Genomic DNA, 14,483 nt, shown 5'->3' on the forward strand with positions numbered 1-14,483 from the left:
CTTATCAAATATTTGGGAAATGAATGGATGGCAGTTCTAGCCTTCCAGCTTTCTCTGGCTTGTTTTTGTTTCTCCTGTTCTTCGTCAAGATCTCAACTGACCCCTCAAGTGTCTCCCAGGTATCGAATATAGACACTTCCAGAAGAGTTGCCTTTTGGGTTTTGTTCTTTTCCTACCCTACTTGGACCCCAAGATGGAGGACTTGAACTACATACGCTTGCCTTTACAAGGACTTAGAATCCTGACCCATCTCTGCTCAGTTATGTTTTCTTGGCTCCTAATACTGGGTCACTGGATTTTCTGAAAGCTAGAAATCTTGCCCTAGAAAAATGCATAGACACACAAAGTGCACAAGGTTTGGCTATGAGTTTTTGGGACCTTCTGGGAGCACACTCATGGGACCAAGATGAAGACTCTTGTAATTGCCTTCTTAATTATGGATACTCGCTACTGTTGGGCTCTCCTCTGCTGGGGGGCAGAGAACAGGTCTTTCTCAACTGTTCTTCTTTTCTCTACCCACTTCAGTAGGGTTTCTCACCCCATCTCCTCAAAACTACTCTGCAGAAGGGCAGAGGTGCCCCAAAGGCCACTTCACTGCCAAACCTCATACCCGATCCTGGATCATGTGACAGCTCGGTACTGACTGTATTATTGTCTGCTCTCTTTCCTCCAGCTCTCTTTCCTTGGCTTTTGCAGCACAATTCTTGGATTCTTCCTTCTCCATTGTTTTCCTGGCTTCTCCTTGCTCTACCCTTTGCTTGTATTTCTAAGGACTCTATTCATAGTTTCCCTTTCCTCACACTCTACCTCCTCTTTCCAAGATGATGATTCTCATCATCTTTCAGATCAAAGATGATTCTCGAAATCAAAGATGATTCTCACCTCTGCTCATGATTTCAACCACTGCTGCACAGAGGGTATCCAGATGCACGCCCCAGCCCAGACCTCTCTTCCTGAACATTCCACCATCTCTTTCTCTGTATCTGCCAGTGGGATGGTCTGCTTAGATCTATGGAACCTTGTGCTCAACATATTCTTTAAAGGAAGAACACTTTTTCACTTCTGATATTTTCTTCTAAGGGCAGTCATAACCATTGGCATAACACCATAGCTACTCATCTCTCCACTTTGGAGAGGAAATACCTTCCTGATAGGTGAGCTGCTCTCAAAGCTCATGCTCCTGATTACTCTTGACCTGCAGCAAGCTTAGTGGCAAAGGTCTGGCATCTATCAGAGGAGCGGAAGGGCACCGAGTCAACTCAGAGGAGGGAAGGTACGTAGAATTCAGAGGCTCCATATTCGGAAGTCCATTTGCGTGCAGGTATGCTTATGTTCTATGGAACAGAGGGGGCAATTTGAGCTTCTATTTGCTTTGTTCTTTTGTTTTATTTACTAATGGTTCAGAACTTCAAGAACTTTCTTATGGAAAAGGCATATATCTAGCTAGAGAAAATGGGATAGAGTGGGAGTTTAAGTGCTCATATTACCTTAAACTCAATTAATCATGTTCTCCTACTTTTTCTCTGTAATTTTCCTTTCCTTTGGTTTCTTTTGTTTTTCTTAATGCCAGACCTACAAGAAAAAATTTCTGAAAACACCCTTAACCTATGTTCATGGAAAAATTGGGCGATTTCATTCAGATTGCCCATTCTGTCTCATGCATAAAGGGACATATAGATTCTTTTTAATGCTTCTGGAGGGAGAGAAAAACAGACTTCTCAGTCATGACTGTGACCTGTGATTAAATGAGTGAAATTTCCCTAGGTATTGTGAGGCAGTCCAAAGGAGGTAGAAAACGTGTCTTGCTGTCATGAAATTCATCATTGAAATAGGAGAATTGAGTAAACAAAAGATACATAAAATCACAAATAATGCTAGAATATTAAGATACAGAGGAAGTCCCTATATAGGAGATCGGGAAGGATTTCAGATTGAAATGGTCAAGCCAGCGTGTTTAGATGGGGTAGGAAGGCTGACCATGTGTTAGCTCTTAGCACCTATTAACTATTATTATTAGCATTCAAGGAGTTCACTGTGTTGTTGGAGTAGGTCAGGAGACATGACTTACTCTTGCCTCTTAAATCCAACTAAATTGCTTTGTATCCCAAGACCTCTTACTTTGCGCTTTTTACGGCTTCTGGTACTATTTTGGATACCTTGGTTGGCTTACTGTATACATATGGACCTGGTTTCTGTTTTAATTCTTTCTCAGTCTTTATAGTATACATCCTGACCTAATTTCAGCAGGTATGAACTCAGCCCATAAACAACACGAAATATCACACTCCGTATTTCCTTTAAATCAATAGAAATCTGTCCCTAAGCCCCTGTTCCACAGGACTGTCTGGAAATTCAATATTGGTCATTACCAAGGCTCTCTACAGGCTCCCAGTCCTGAATTTTGCAAGGAATTTGGGACTTGGAGCCTAGGTATCAGGGAAGACCATCTGGTCATTGACCACCAGTCTGTCCTCCATAGAAACTCTTGGTGTCTTGCTCTTCAGCTAGGAGGCTCTGTTCCCTGCATATAGCACTTGCAGCAGAGGAATAATGGAGGAGGGTGAGGGATCTCTGGGCTTCAGTCTGTCCTTCCTAGCTATCCCACAGAGAGACTCCTTCTATGTTTTATCACCTTAATGCCCACCAGACTCATACAATTCTCTTTCTAGTCCCCCAAATATATTTCCCTGTGTTTGGGCTGAGTTGTGTCACCCCTAATTCCTATGTTGAAGTCCCAACCTGCAGCACTTAAGAATGTGACTGTATTTGGAGGCAAGGCCTTTAAAGAGGTAATCAAGTTAAAATAAGGTCATTAGGGTAGGCCCAATCCATTATGACAGGTGTCCTTATAAGAAGAGAATAGGACAGGAGTGCCTGGGTGGCTCAGTTGTTAAGCCTCTGCCTTTGGCTCAGGTCATGATCTCAGGGTCCTGGGTTTGAGCCCCACATTGGGCTCCCTGCTCAGGGTGGTGGGAGGGAAGCTGCTTCTACCTCTCCCACTCCCTCTGCTTCTGTTCCCTCTCTTGCTGTCTCTCTGTCTAATAAAAAAAATAAAATCTTTAAAAAATAATTAAAAAAAGGAAGAGAATAACACACAGACACACATAGAAGGAAGACCATGTGAAGACAGAGGGAGGAGAAGGCAGCCATCTTATAACCCAAGGAGAGGGGCCTCAGAGGAAGCCAGCTCTGCCTGCATACATTTTAAATTTGAAGCCTCTAACACTGTGAGAAATTCAAGTTTTGTTATTTATTGCTACCCATCTGTGGTACATTTTTATAGCAGTCTCAGCTGACTAATGCACCTTGCCCCTTAAAAATAATTTTTAAAAAAAGATTTATTTATTTATTTCAGAGAGCGGAGGGAGGGACAGAGGGAGAGAGAAACTCAAGCAGATTCTGTGCTGAGCAGGGAACCCAATGTGGTGCTCTGTCTTATGAGCCAGAGATCACAATCTATGTGGAAACGAAGAGTCAGATGCTGACTGTGCTACCCATGCGTGACCCCCACCAATATATATATATATATATATATATTTTAAATTATTTTGGGCTTTTTTGAAAGGCAGAAGAGCCATTGGCTTTACGTAGCTTCTACTTTGTCTCTTATATTTCTGTGGCAAGAAAATAGTAAGGATGTTGCTACTTGGAGAGCTGTTAGCATAGAGAAGAGAGGAAGATGTCCTGGGAACCCAGGCCCAGGCCCATCGGTGACTCCGTAAGTTACCAGTCACAGTCTGCTCTCCGCTTCCCCATCTTTGTGTTTTTGTGTCTGCCTCCATTTCTCTTTGTGACCAAACAGGTTCTCCTGTCTTCTCCTTTTCTTCATCTTGTGTTTATGAGGCTTCTGTTTGCCTGGTACAAAGTTCTAGATGTATTATTCTCCTGGAACTGAACCATAGAAGAACTGGCAGATTTGGGGGCAATGACATACTAGATGCTCAAATGACTTCTGACTACGCTTGTGTCCCAGGAGGCAAGTGGGGTTTTCGACGACTTGTCCTTGATGGGATTCATCCAAGGCTATTCCATAGACACATCCTTAATACTGATCGAGGCTCTGGGCAAGCTGTTAACCAAGTGAGCCAGCTCATTGTCGAGGCCAGTTTCCACATTCATATTCAAAGTCAACTGGTAAAGACAGGATTTCCAAGCAGTTTATAGCTCACTTTATTTCTCTCCCTTTTCTACCACCCTATGGTTTTGGTAGCTCTAATACTCTGATTGGAAAGAAATTGTTGTCCAAGGGTATTAAAATGTACGACCACTGATGAACTGTGACCAGTTCTTGGCTTTTTGTGAGATTGGGAATATTAAGATGTCATTAAATATTTTATCTCCCTTCCTTCATGCTATGACTTTAATGCTGTGTTCAAAGATCATTACTCAGTTACGCTGGCAAGCCTCCTCTCCTTTGAAGACATTCTCTACGAGAACATGTAATATTCATTATCAGTCTCTGCTGCCTGCTTTTTCCCATAATATTCCCTCCTCCCTCCCCCACTCCACCACCTCCAAAAAGGTTTTCCTGAGCGCAAATTATCTTAGGTGGCCCATATGAATTACAGAAAGTTATAAATTCACACAATCCAGATTTTCCACAATTTTCCATGGAAATTTGTAGGGTGTGTTTTAGAGCAGAATGTGTTTTTACAGCATGGTGGGTTCTGATTAAGACGAAGGCTTAATGACTCTGGGGGCTGATGTGCCGAGATTACATACACATACAACTTTGAAAAAGTGGGACTATAAGGTGGTTCTGTCTTCATCGGTATGAAGTGGGGGGTTAGGCAATCAGCGGCAGAAAGGAGACAAGAATGCATGTAATCTACCTGTGAGAAAGAAGGAGTAAGGAGGAAAAGTATTTGCAGAGCTGTGAGTCACTGGACAGTGTGTCCAAGTTTTCCTCCCTAACGACTGTTTTTTTAGCAACAGGAGCCAATCATGTCCGAGTTGGAAACGGCTGCGGCATTGCCTTGAGAGAGCTTAAGAAGACGAAAAAGATGAGTGCAGGTGCCATGGAGGCCCCAGTCTGATAGAGCCTCCTTGGGAGGTGTCCCTGGGAGGGATAACCTCAGAACTTGACTCCAGCAGAGCTTCCCTTGAACAGTTTGCTTTCAATATCAGAACTCATCGTCTTTCTGTCATCGGTATGGTCACTAGGAAGCTTGCAGTCAAGCTCTGAGCTCACCTTCTGCAACCAGACAGGGTCCCACGCTGTGCTCGTCTGTATTCTGGTCTTCCTCTGGGGTTTACTAACTTCCTGTCCTCATTTAACTTTGCCCTGATTCCTTCATCCATTTTTCTTCTTTTGTAATGTCTGTGCTTTTGCGAGTTGCCTGAAATCCCTTGTGGATTGAAGGGAGGGTGAATATAGGCAAAGAAAGAAAATGTATTATGGAGTTTCTCTTGCCCCAGACAGGACAGTTCTGTGTAACAGGATCTTGGAAGTTTGGTCATGACAAGGGACTACTTTTTCCTGCGTATTTTGTGTTTTGTGCTTATTAGACACTTACAGCAATTTTTGGACACTATGATTAGGCTCCCCCAATCCGAGGTAGGGTCTGACACAATGATAACAGGGTAGAATATTTGCAATCGTGCTTGCAAAAATAGAGGATGAATGGTCATAATATTTATAGATTAAATAATACATAGAGAGTAAAGGAGAAAGCTGGGAAGTGAGAGAAAGTACTTCGTTTTCTTTGACCAGTCACAGACAAAATATTTAAAAATTCATAACGTGGAACTGCTACTTAGAATCTTTTATTTTTCTTACCAAGACTAAACTGTCTTTTGGATTGAAGGGATTTAATAATTTATAAAATAAATAAAGATTATAATATTTTCCTTTTTTCCCCAGGTCAATAAATAGTGTATTTGAAGATGTATTCTGCATCTATCCTGAGATGATCAGATCGGAAATCTGAACTCCCTCGGGTCTGCTCGTTCTTCTTTTAGGAATGGCAAGCTCGGGGTCTGCTGGTTGCTATCTTACCGGGACAAAGAGGTGGGTTTTGGCTAGCTGTTGGTGACTTGGCATTTCAGCCATAATTCTGAATTTTACGGAGCATTAGTGTTTCTGTTTTTAACACAGAGCAGAGGTAGGGAAGCGCCTTTCGCCGCTCTCCCCTGGACCCTGGAGACTCACCGCCCATCAGCCTGCATTCCAGAGCCCTGTCTCAGGGCCTCTCCTGAGGTTTCTGGAGTTAATGAAGTAAATCAAAATCTCTGAGCAAAATGATTTCAGTCTCTGGAGGTAAAGTATGCCATGTGGGACGATGCCCAGATAAGAAACCATAATCACATGTCTCCACGGCAGAAATATTTGCTCAGGATCTGAGCTAGGGTGGGTACGAAAACCTCAGTCCTGAAATGTAAGAGGCTTTGTGTGCGCTGGGTGGAAATGCAGTCCTCCACCCTAAGCCACATTCGAGGCGGCATCTTGGCAATAGAAAACATTTGAGTAAAAGCAGTGATGGCATTCGTCACAATCCGCCCCTGTCCTTGAATCTCTGAGGATTTGCGTGCCTGAAATGCAGGCTAAAATACACTTAATCTAATCACCTCCGGAGATCGAGAGGCGTGTGCTCATATAAATGTCAAGTTGGGACATAATATAGCTGATCTCTGGGGCTTATCACTATTGCCAGATTCCCTCTTTATTTGATCTGGTGAAACAAATGAAATGTGTCTCTTTGGTTTCAAACCAGGTAGAATCAGGAGATTAGAATCTGTGCGTTTCTTATTTGGATACAATAATCACGCAGCCGGTGGTGGTTTAAGGAGGCTGCAAGGTTCATTGTGTGTGCGCCAGGGAACAAGGGGCAGGAACCAAGGTCACATCATCTTGGCCTAGCCGTTACCTGCTAGTTGGTGGCTGTCTCCTTGATAACATTACTAGATGTATTGAAGATAGGGAAGCAGGGGTTAGGTAAAAAACAAAAACAACAAGCAAAACCAAAACCAAAACAAAAACAAAAGTGGACCTCAGTCTTCGAGGGGGAAACTCTCCTTGTGCACAGGTGGCTCTGGTCATTTTTCTCAGCCATGTGAGAGCAGAACCGCTAGTTTACTGCATTTGAGAGGCTTAGGTCAGAACTCATCCAGAGACACAATGGCCTCTGGTTAAAAAAGAAAAAAAAGATAGCTCTTGACCGCATGTCAGGAAAATCAGAGCTCAATTATGCCTGCCCCCTGGGTTTGGAGAATGCACCTTGAAGAACAGTCTGGAACATCATCTCCAACTGGGGCGACTTGCCCTGGAGTAATCATTTGGCAACGTCTGAAGGCATTTTTGGTTGTCCCATGTGGGGGAGTTGTGTTACTGGCATCTAGAAGGTAGAGGCCGGGATCCTGCTAAATAAACATCCTGTAATATGAACTTGCATCTCATCTCATGAATTACCTGCTCTCAAATGTCAATAGTACTGCGGTTGAGAAATTGGTCTAGTGGAACATTTATATTTCTTTTCCTTACCTGTATCATTTGCCGAACTGAATGAATGGATAACAAAGAAAAACAGAGGGATTTGTCTCATCTTTCTAAATAAATGTAAGTTCTACGATAACTGGGATGTTAACATTCTAGATGGATTGCAGAGACAAATTTCAGCTGTGTGTTCTTTCCATTATATCACTAAGCAGCAAAGCAAAAACATTATCCCGAAATTGCAGAGCGTACGTATCTTTCTAATGGCGTAAAAGAAATAAAAAAGCGTACAGAGGTCCCATTCCCAATATGAAAGAGGCACATCCAAAATTTCAATTTACAGCATCCTTAATGCTATGCCCCTTACAGTGCGTTTTCAGGTTTAGTTACAAATAGCTGTTTCAATCATGTCGATATTCCTAAGAACATATTTCAGCTTCCTCTAGCTGTAGACTTAAAAGGGAACATTTTTGTGGGATGTGAATTTGCATAAAGCAGTTGATGCCTGGAAAATGGGTCATTTCCTAAACTGGTGTTGTAAATATTTTTATTCAGTGCACCAAGCTTCGGTCGGCAGGTTCCTAAGTTCCGTGCCTCTGCTGAGACGTGCAGTTTTCTTCTTCCGGCCTTGCCTCTGTGGAAACTGCTGGCTACAGCAACAAATCTGTCACCTTCTAGTGACAGAGGGAAAGCAGTCCCTTCCACATGTCACCCCCTTGTATAACCCACTTTTTTCTTTTTCATTAATTCTGATCCTGCATTTTGGCTTTAAGAGAAATTATTGTTTGGTGACCACTGGTCCATGGCATAAGCCAGATATACATTTACGTGACTCTTGGGATTATTTTTTGATTAGACAGTGTTGATGCTTTTTAGCTCTTTTTTCCCCCCTTAAGATTCTAGCACCTACTGGCTTGTTTTAATCGTAAAGGCAAGTTGGTGTGATGTCATCCTGGAAATCTCTTAGGTGACCAGCTCTCCTTAATACCTTATACGTAACTGCACTTGCCTTTAATGCTGTCCAGTAGGGCTCCAGTTCTCAAGAGACCTGGGCAAATAAATGACTCAGAGAGGTACCACAGCGTAGTGATTACAAGTACTGGTTTTGGAACCATAGCTCTAACACACAGTCACCGTGTGGATATTGAACAAGTTTAATTTCTCTGGGCCTCAAGTCTCTTGATTTATAGAATGGAGATCGTAATACCGCATAGACAGCCGTGAGGATTAATAAGGGCCCAATTAACGTAGCTTTGGGAAATGAGAGGCACAGAGGCTATTCATGGGAGACCTAGTCTCTGTTGCATTCCTTCCTCACATTGATGCGAAATCTTGGTCAGCGGTGAGAGCAAGCTACCATTCTTCCACTGTCTGGTCTTCCCTTCCTTAGATCCGTCCAAAAACTGGCCAACTTATTCTTGTTCCCCTTTGATCAACACATACTTCTGGTTGCTCTCTGCCAAAGGGTAGGCATCCTGAGCCCTTCCAGGTTTCGGAAGTGCTGGTCTTTCTTCACACTCCGTAGCCTGAGCGGTCTCTGGCTGAGCTTAAATTGGCCCCTGTCTTCTGCTCAGCCTTCTGGGTCCCCAGGGTTTGTCTCCACCTCCTCTGCTCCTACCAATGCCTTCCTGGGGCCTGATCTTCTCTCTCAGCATGGTCAGGTGGTGGGCTTTGTTTCTTGCTCGGAATGATCAGAAATCTGGTAACCTGGAACGATCTGGCTGACACCTCCCTTGAGCTCCACTCTGTACTTGGAAGGTCAGTTCTCTCTCCTGTTACTTGTCTTTTTGGGTAACTGGTCTAGGCTGGCCCATGTTTGGATGTAACTGGTAATTTGGAGCTGCTTCCCCAATGGGAAGTTTGGCTACCAGCTTTAACTTATCCTGCCATTCAGGCCTAACCCTCCTTCTTCTTGGTGATTAGAGAGATGGTGTGAGTCTTATGCCCTCATAAGATCTAGAGGAACTCTGCAACATTTGATAGCAGTCTACCGGATTTTAAGCTTTCTAGACAGGAGCAGTGTTTTGTTCATCATTTTATCCTGCGAGCCAGCGGTGTGGAAGGTGTGAAATAGATGCTTGCTTAATGGAGCTGTAGATAAACAGGTTCCTTCTGTGATTTTTGAGATGCTGAGTATTCTCTGGGGGAGGCTTGGGGAGGGAGGGCTTATGATGTGGGTAGCAGGAGGGAGGCATAATGCTGTCAGAGCACCAAGGTCTTACGTGCTATTTCAGGTGGTTAGAACGTGCGCAATGGGAAGCCACTGCAGAGATTTTTAGCTGAGTGATGACGTCTAGTTATTGAAAGGTCTCACTGTGTCTAATTCTTTTTTTAAAAGTTGTCTTGAAATCCTCAAAAATATGCAGAAAATGAATTTAAATGGGCTTTCATTTCAAAAATTGTTTCTGTATCGTGTCTTTTGTCTATTACGTAATGAATTAAATGAAATCCAGTAGAAGAGTCCAGCCGACATCCATAACAAAGGATGCAGAAGGCCCCTTTCTTTGGTCTCCGATGGTGCCTTTTTCTTTTCCCTAATGCTTGGGCTCCGGGACTTTCAGAGGATTTACTTGTGTCCACTGAGGGCTGAATAGGTTCTAGGATGCGAGATATGCTCTTGGGAAGTTGTGGAGTTATGTACTATGTTAGAGGGTGAATGACACTTTGCTGAGCAGGAAGATTGCGTTGTATTTCTAATCATTCATTTCAGCAATTCGTGAATCTCACAAATCTTTACTTTAATCTAGACCGCAGCCCATCTGCACGGAAGACATAGTAAAATCGTTAAATGAATTCACATGCACACTCTTTAATTTATTATTGGTTGTAATGTGGATATTGCCGTATTTCATGTGGGGAGAAGCACATAATAATTGCACTAACAATTTATACACACGTGCCTTTTCATGAATGAACAATTTTGTAGTAATGGCCAAGAATTATCTTCTTAATACAAATGTGTTTGTTGTTCCAGGATTTGATGCTCTTTTGTACTAATTACACTTCTAGGAAAAGATTGCTTTGGATTTCTCTGTATTTTATTATAATTAGAATCTCAGACATACTACCATTACCAAGAATATCATGTTTTATTACATTTTTTGGCAAGGTTATAGGTTGATGAATTATTACATGAATTGGAAATCATCACTTTTGGCCATTTTTTATATGCTATGCAAAAGTGCCATCTGATACAGTTTAAGATTTTTTTTAACCACCTCTCCCCTACACCCACCAAAATGAATCCAGAGGAAAATAGTATAAGATTACTTGGACTATATTTTAAAATATTTTGCTTTGTTTGCTAACCCTGTATCAACGTGATTGACAGATGGAGTAGTAAATGCTTCTAAACAATAAAGACATTTTTCTACATAACTGGCCCCTAAAATGTTATTAAAGAAAATTATCTATGCTGAATGTTAGTTTCTTATTACAAATATATTTTGAAAATGAGATAAATTTGAAAATGAGATTTTGAAAATGAGATACAGTTTATGCAAAGCCATCTAGAGAATGTCTGCCCAAAGGGCTCTTCAGATTGGCTTCAGATAAGTCTGGCTATCAGGACCCAAGAGAATAAAGTGGGAGCTGTCTGAATCTTGACCTTGGGGGCTTCTGCCTGCCACAGGTTCCTGTTCTATTCTCCCGGGCTGTTAAGTAGAGATGGGGGAGCCGCTGAATGTCTTGGTTAGCAAATCAGATAACTAAACATGCAGATTTTCAGTGTAAACCACACAGACATGGAATTTACAAACACTGCTCCCTGTTCTGGCCTTTTAATCTCAGACCAGTAAGATCATTCTGCATCTTTATTTTTCCGACTGGTCTTCAGAGACAACCACGAGGAAAACATGCGGATCAAAACTGGGCTGAGCAGACCCACCTAATCCCCAAACTGGCAGGTCTTTTAGGACACAACGCCTGGAAAACCCTCAATTCATTCATTCGTTCATTCATTCATTCATTTATTCGCAGACTAAAAGCCTATCAGAGCACCCGCTCTATGCCAGATATTGTGCTAAGTGCTGGAGATATGACAGCAAGTAAACCAAAGGCCTTACCCTCAGTGCAGTTCTCTGCCCGAGACCATTAATCTGCCCTCATTCTTTCAGCTTTCCTGCCTTTGTTCTGTGTTTGACTTATGGAATACCTTCTCTCCTTTTTTCCTCCGGTGTGCATTTATGGCTGTCCGCACACACTGTGCTTCCCGTGGCAACTCATTGCTGGCTCCAATTTGGCAGGTAGTTTATTACCTGCTCCATTTTATAGATGAGGCTGTAGAGAGCCTTTTTTTTTTTTCCCTATATTTGAGAAAAGCCTGTCTGTGGACATGAAAGCTGTAAGACGGGAGACAGACTGAAGTCTTTTCCTGTTTTTGCGGTCACAAAATTCAGGCCTTTCTTGAAGTTCTGAAGAGTCTCAAATTGAGTTGCTCAAGAAATAATCTCCCTGCTTTAATTATTTCTAGGTTGGGGGCAAATTGCAAACCTCATCTGGTATGACCTAACTGACCACTAGATGTCACTGTTGCTCCATAGACGGTGAACCCTGTGGCCAGCCGCTAGGCTCCCGGACTTGGGAGGTTGTGTAGGTCTGTGTCTGCATTTTTAATACTCTTGCTTTGTCCAATTTGCATTGCAGTCCCCTCAGAGCTGATTTGAGACAAGGCTGGATTATAAATAAGCAACTCAACAAAGAAATAAACATCCTATCCTGGAGTAACCAGTTGTTAGTGATCCGATTTGGGGGACAGAGGATTGGGCACTTGCAAATCTTCTTCAGAATAACCTCTTGGAAAGCCACCTTTTCCCCTTTGTCTGAATGCCTGGATTGTTGGGAAGCTGTGCCACACTCAGACTGGGCACTATACCCATGGAACTGAAGAGTCACCTCTTAGGGGCTACCTCTTCCAACATTCTGCCTAATGCAGGAACCCCTCTGGAATGGCCTCCCACCTGTGTTTGAATCTTTCCCCGCCCCCTGCCTCACCCTGAGACCTTGCTCACAGATTCATTAGGCGGCTCCCTCTGTCTACCACCCACATGCTCAAATCGAGCTGGAAGGGACAGAAAGATCTTTCTCCCACTCACAGTTTTGCTGTGCTTTCACCTATGCCGAACGATGTTATAAAAGTGTGAGCAAAGACTGCTGTGGACCAACTTCGGAACAGGGGCTTGGCCCAGCCTACAGACTGTGGGTTCTGGAAGGTTCTGCGCCTGGAGTAGGCTAAGTGAGGCGTGGGACAGAGGCCATGGGCCTCCGGGCTTCCCCCGGCTGCTCATGGAAACCATGCTCTTTTGGGAGACGTCCCTGGTAAGCCTGGGAGGAGCCCGGCGAACTCAACAGTGGTTATGTTTAATTAATATACTTCTCTTCCCCTAGAGCTATGTAAAGGTGAAAACCATAATTGAATCCTGCTTTTGTACTGGCTTCTGGTCCAGAACTGCAGGACCACAGCCACAGGGAGGTTTTGCCTTTAAAGGCAGGAGAAAGCATCACCTGTTTCTACCCCCTCACCCACAGCCCTCTTTCAGTGGACACCCCTGCGGCTCACTAAGGGCAGGTGGGAGCATCTCCCCCCCTCCCACTTCTCCCGGACAGAAACTCAAGCTCAGGGCCTCCACCGAGGGCACAGAAGATGGAAGAGATGAAGAACTCCCGGAATTTTTACAAGCCCTCAGGTCCTCAGAGACAAGATGCTTTTTATCTATTACTAATGGGCATTCAGCTTTTCCTTTGGCTCATTTCCAGTTGAGAATTTAAGTGAAATGCCTAAAATCACATGGAAGCGTTGGAATCCAAGGGATATAGACTTAACTCTTGGCTGGTCTCTTTCTAGCTGTGTAACCTCAGGCACATTACATAACTTGGTTAAACTCCAGTTTTCTCTTTGGAGAATGAAGACAACGACTGATAGTCATAATATCAATCCTCCAGACTTGCACTGAGGAAGTTATGGGAATGCATGTCGGGGTGTGTGTCCCGGTGCCTGGATGTGACACACAACCATCAGTGCTAGCCGCTAGTACAAAGTTGGGTAAAGAGGACTTGAGAATGGAGAGAGAGAACTTGAGGTTGACATTGTGACTCTAAATCCCAGAGAGGCCCCAAAGATTATGTCACAAGCATTCCTGAAAGCCTTTTATTTGTCAGGCATGATACGTGGAGGAGGATCCAGTCCCCGTGTTCGAAAAGCTGATTCAGAGAGTCGCAGAGTCACGACAACCGATAATTACAATACACACAGTGGACAAGTAGAAGATCAATGGCCAGAGGTGAGATAATACCGAGTGTGGAGACTCAAATTTCCACGGACATGAATTTAATGAATAGATGCATCTAATTAATTTTTTTTTTCCTTGGCTGGATTCTGCTACTGCAAAACCCAGGAATTTGAACTGTTGGCCAAGAGTCTTCCTGCGTCCTCTACAGTGCCGTGGCACGATGTGGAGCTGTGACGTAAGCAACATACCTGAAAGTTGCTTAGAAAAAAAAATGAGACTTTTATGTTCCTTCACCATATAAATGTTTATGTTCAGAGCAATAAAATTAAGATTGCCAGAAAGACACCACAAGCACATTTATATTTCCAGTTGACAGTAGCTTTCCCATCTGAATATACTTCCTGTCATACTTGCTGGGCTTCTGCATAAATCACCTCAATGTTTAAACCAGTTTAAGCTTTATATGTGTACACACTGCATAGATTAAAAAAAATATGCAGAATCAATTTCCTTTTACCCAACTAATTACTGTGGTGGTGCTATTTAAATCGCACACCGGTAACATTGCCCCTCAGGCTACATCCTTCCTGACAAATGTTGAATGTAGAGCCATCATTTTTATCTTCCCCATCTAAAATGTTAACTGGAGCCAAGACTTCAGACTTTATTTACCGGCAGCATGTTTTTGCAACTATTCATTTAACCAGCATTATTGAGTACTTGCAATGTACAAAATACATCAAACACGAAATTGTCAATGGAGTCCCTTTTTTTTTTTTCACTTAGGAAAGGCCAACATCATATTGTTTCAGTTAACCTGTTGG

The 14,483-nt window shown here is 43.0% G+C and overlaps 1 long non-coding RNA gene across 1 annotated transcript; it reads left to right on the forward strand.

The window, feature by feature from the left end:
* The first annotated feature begins 5,003 nt into the window (after positions 1-5,003).
* LOC132023918 (uncharacterized) lies at positions 5,004-13,790 on the forward strand. The gene is made up of 3 exons (XR_009406096.1): positions 5,004-5,150; positions 5,864-6,010; positions 13,589-13,790. It is a non-coding gene; the product is annotated as an uncharacterized LOC132023918 (long non-coding RNA).
* The last annotated feature ends 693 nt before the right edge of the window (positions 13,791-14,483 follow it).

Source organism: Mustela nigripes, chromosome 8 (assembly GCF_022355385.1).
Source record: "Mustela nigripes isolate SB6536 chromosome 8, MUSNIG.SB6536, whole genome shotgun sequence".
Lineage (NCBI taxonomy): Eukaryota > Metazoa > Chordata > Mammalia > Carnivora > Mustelidae > Mustela > Mustela nigripes.